This window comes from Vulpes vulpes, chromosome 8, assembly GCF_048418805.1.
Source record: "Vulpes vulpes isolate BD-2025 chromosome 8, VulVul3, whole genome shotgun sequence".
NCBI lineage: Eukaryota > Metazoa > Chordata > Mammalia > Carnivora > Canidae > Vulpes > Vulpes vulpes.
This window is the reverse complement of record NC_132787.1, coordinates 17,270,581-17,275,406: the sequence shown is the minus strand read 5'-3', so window position 1 is coordinate 17,275,406 and position 4,826 is coordinate 17,270,581. Positions and strand designations below refer to the sequence as shown.

Below are 4,826 nucleotides of genomic sequence, written 5' to 3'. Positions count from 1 at the left end.
TTCCCTCAGTTTACTACACTTACCACGTACTCTTTGACCTACCATATTTCTTCATGACTGTCCACTCTTTTTAGCATAAAAATACTCAGACTTAATTGTTTATTCGAGCCTTCTTATGAAAGCTCTCATGTTACATAATAAATTTGTATGCTTTTCTTCTCTTAATTTTTGTCCTTTTAATTTTCAGATGCAGCTAGGGACCCTAAGAGGGCCAAGGGAAATCTTTTTCTCCCCTGTATCTGCAAATAGAGATAATTATACTTCTTCCTTTACAATTCGGATGCTTTTTATTTCCTTTTCTTTCCTATTTGCTCTGGCTAGACCTTCCAGTGCTATGTTAAATGGAAATGGCAAAGTAGCCATCCTTGCCTTGTTCCTGATCTTAAAGGAAAAACTTTGAGTCTTTCACCATTGAGTATGATGTTCACTGTGGGTTTTTCAGATATGGCTATTATGTTGAGGTAGTTTCCTTCTATTCCTAGTTTGTTGAGTGTTTTATCATTAAAAAAGTGTTGAATTTTATCAGAAACTTTTTTTTGCAGTAATTGAAATAATCATGTACTTTGTTTTGTTTTTTAAAAAAAAATTGAACCAGGGCACCTGGGTAGCTCAGTTGGTTAAGCATCTGCCTTCAGCTCAGGTCGTGAACCACCCTTGAATTCCAGGAATAAACCCCACTAGGTCATGGTATATAATACTTTTTAATATGCTGCTGAATGTGGTGTTCTAAAATTTGGTGAGGATTTTTGCATCAATGTTCATAAGGAATTTGGTCTGTAGTTTACTTATAGTATCTTTTTCTGACTTTGGTATCAACATACCTGTGAACTGTTAAAAAATGTTCATACCACAAACTGATGGAATCAGAATTTCTACAGTTGATGCCTGATTAACTACACATTTAAAAACCTGCATCAGCCATTCTGTTTCACACCAAGGGTTGAGCACTGCTCAGATTATCCACACCTGATTCATCTTTGAATGTTCATGGTGCCTTCTGTGAAAAACAGATGTCCAATAAATATTTGTCAAAGTACGAATAATCATCAATGATTTTTTAAACGCAAATGTAGAATCAGGGGTCACTTTACAGGAAGAAAAGTCCAAGAGGTTGGGTGATGGGGGGGGGACCCTGTAAGGATCAGCTGGGCATAAGCTCAAGGAAGTAGTGTATTTTGAGGATAACAGGTAGAACAATTGGGACAGAGGTGTGCTCAAACACATTTTAGATGTTAACATAAAAACAGCCAGAAGCAGTGAGGAGAACAGGCTTTTTAAATCATTCCCTCGGGTTATATATTGCCCTTTATGATGGTTCTGCTCTTCCTTTTCCTTTGAAAGACATCCCTAGTTTATGCATATCACACTTGAATAAGAATGATTGTGTTATAACGGAAAAATAAAGAGTTTGCCTTGGCTCCCCTAAATTCTCTTGAATTTGTAAGAATTTGTAGTGCTAGAAATGCTTTGAAAAAGGATGAATTTATCTGGGATGAGGAAGAGGACTAAAAGGGACTACAGCAGGAATGTGGTTGAACAGGACTGACTACATATGTCTCATAAAATATGGTGTTCCTTACCTGAGGAATTGCCTAGTAAAGGAAACTATTTTTGTTAATATATCTGCCTGTTAGTCAGATGCTTAACAATAACAACAACAACAAAAATTTGTGTGTATTATATTAACTATCAGTATAAGAATTTAGAAATCTCGTTGTAATTTGTTGTGATTAGATTTGATCAGAAATGAACTACTGTTATTACACAGGGGTGAGAGAGCTGACCCACGATTGATAAAGTATATGCTTGAGTTGTTCTTCATAATGTTCACAATAATAATTATTAATAAATATCTTTATATCAGCCATCAAAAAGGACGAATATCTACCATTTGCTTTGACGTGGTTGGAACTGGAGGGTATTATGCTGAATGAAATAACTCAATCAGAAGGACAATCATCATATGGTTTCACTCATATGCAGAATATAAGAAATAGTGAAAAGAACTATAAGGGAAAGGAGGGAAACTGAGGGGGGGAAAATTAGAGAGGAAGACGAACCCTGAGAGACTCCTAACTCCAGGAAACAAAGGGTTGCAGAAGTTTTAGGAGGGTGGGGGGGATGGGGTGACTGGGTGATGGGCAGTAAGGAGGGCACTTGATGGGATGAACACTTGGTGTTATACTATATGCTGGTAAATGGAATTTAAATTTTAAAAAAATCAAAAAAAAAAAAAAAGAAAGAAACAGAAATAGACCTAAACTGGAAAATAAAAACAAATTTGCTATTGATTCTCTGTAAAATAATAATAATAATAATAATAATAATAATAATAATAATAATAAGGATGCCTGGATGGCTCAGTGGTTGAGGGTCTGCCTTTTGCTCAGGGCATGATCCTGGAATCCCAGGATCGAGTCCCATATTGGGCTTTCTGCATGGAGCCTGCTTTTCCTCCTCTGTCTGTGTCTCTGCCTCTCTCTCTCTCTCTGTCTCTAATGAATAAATAAATAAAATCTTTAAAAATAATAGTAATAAATAAATATCTTTAAGTACATTATCTGCTATATGATAAGGATGTTGTTATAAAACATACTTCCTACTCTTTTTTTAAAGATTTTATTTATTTATTTGGGAGAGAGGGGAAAAAGCACAAGCAAGAGGAGTAGCAGAGGAGAAGCAGGCTTTCCATCCAGGACTCTGGGATCATGACCGGAGACAAAGGCAGACACTTAATCAACTGAGCCATGCAAGCACCCCTACTTCCTACCCCTTATGGGTTTCTAGCCCCATGAGGGGGACAAAACAGTGACATAAAAGTAAATACCCAAATACTCAAAAATAATGTAAATAGTGCTCAATTCGGCAGCACATATACTAAAATTGGAACGATACAGAGAAGATTAGCATGGCCCCTGCGCAAGGATGACACGCAAATTCGTGAAGCATTCCATACTTTAAAAAAAATAATAATGTAAATAAAACAAGCTCTGTATTAAATGAAATATATACACCATTATTACTAATATGAGTTCAGATGGTCTGTGCCCTTAAGTTAAGGACTTTGTAAGAAAACCAGATAGGTAAATAGATAATTTCAGCAGAAGATAATAAAATATATCCAAGGTACTAAGGGTACACAAAACTGTAGTATTTAGTCCAGTCTGGTGTTCAGAGAAGGTTTGGAGAAAATGTTGCTTGAGTGGATCTGGAAGGATGGATATGAGGTTGACAGGTGAGCAAACATGGGCAGGGCTTTGCATGCTGCAGAAATAGCACAAGCAAGAGCTCATAAGTGGAAAAAGCATGCCATGTTGAAGGGACATGCAGAATCATTACAGTGTCAAGTGCATGATTGGGATTTATAGGGAATAAGTCTGGTCAGGTTATGGAGGGCCTGTAAGCCATGTTAATAAAGAGTTTGAATTTAGGCTGTAGGCAATGGGAACCATTAAAAGCATTTAAACAGGGGAGTGACATGATTAGATTTATGCTTTTAAGTATCCAATTCTAGGTGTAGTGTGGAGAATGAATTAAAAGAAATAAGACTGAAGGCAGGCTGATTACTTCAGATTATGATGCTATAGTTTAGGCAAAATGTCAGTAAGGACCAAAATTGGACAAGAATGAACAAAAGAGGACAGACTGGGGAGATTTCAAGGAGGGAAAACAACAAGTACTTGGTTATTGACTGAATATAAATGAAAGAGAGGGCAAAGTCTAGAATAAGACCTCTGTTTCTAATTTGGATGGTGATCACAAGAATTGAGATTAAGAAAACTGGAAAGCAAACAGGTCTAGAGCAGAAGATAATCAGATCTAATCTGAGAAGGGGAAGGAGAAAGAGTAGAAGCTAGAGGGGGTGAAAGGTCGAGGGAAGTTTTTTTGTTTATATGTTTTGTTTTGTTTTCTTGTGTAAATAACTTGATCATGCTCATGGGCTAAGACTCAAGGATGAGTGAGTTAGGGAACCCCAGGTGCCTCAGTGGTTTATCACTGCCTTCAGCCCAGGGCGTGATCCTGGAGACCTGGAATCGAGACCCACATTGGGCTCCCTGCATGGAGCCTGCTTCTCCCTCTGCCTGTGTCTCTGCCTCTCTCTCTCTCTCTCTCTGTGTGTGTGTGTGTCTCTCATGAATAAATAAATAAAATCTTAAAAAAAAAAAAAAGGGATGAGTGAGTTGAGAAGAAGAAATTGGAGATAAAGAGAAAACATATCTGATAAAGTAAGGTCCTGGGGAAAACAATGCAGAAGAGAATCAGGAGCAAAGGTGGATGAGTGAGTCTGGAGCAGTAGAATGATTATCTCATCCTCTAAGACTTACGGGAAGGTTGGAACCATGGTGGAAAATAAAGCCACATTTTTAGGAATGGGAGAGATCAGATATCTGTTGCTTAATGACCTGGATTTTTCTCCATGAAGTGGAAGCCAGTTAGTCTGTTTAAGAGTCAAAGTCCCACGCTTGAGTAGATTGAGAATTGTGAGGGAACCATTACTTTTTTTTTTTTTTTTTGGAACCATTACTGAGTAGTGGGAGAGAGAGCTTTCAAAGGATTGTTGAGGAGGTTGAGGATTCAGCTGAGACTGGACATCATAAATTTGTAGTGGTGATCATCTGTAGTTGCCTAATTTTTCCTGCCTAGGAGGACTCAGCAGTTCTAGAAACAATAAGTTACTGGGCTAGGTGGGAGAGAAGATATGGATACAAAGAAGTGGGGAGGACTTTGGAGAGTGGTTTAAACAATCAACCATGCTGGTTGGAGTTAAGTAAGTAGAAAAAATCGACAATGTACTAAGCTGAATAATCGCCTTCAAAGATATCCTA

At 37.6% G+C, this 4,826-nt stretch overlaps 1 non-coding gene across 1 annotated transcript; it reads left to right on the top strand.

Annotated features, from left to right (window-relative positions):
* The first annotated feature begins 2,853 nt into the window (after window positions 1-2,853).
* LOC112921270 (U6 spliceosomal RNA) lies at window positions 2,854-2,960 on the top strand. The gene has a single exon (XR_003235210.2). It is a non-coding gene; the product is annotated as a U6 spliceosomal RNA (small nuclear RNA).
* Window positions 2,961-4,826: the final 1,866 nt, after the last annotated feature.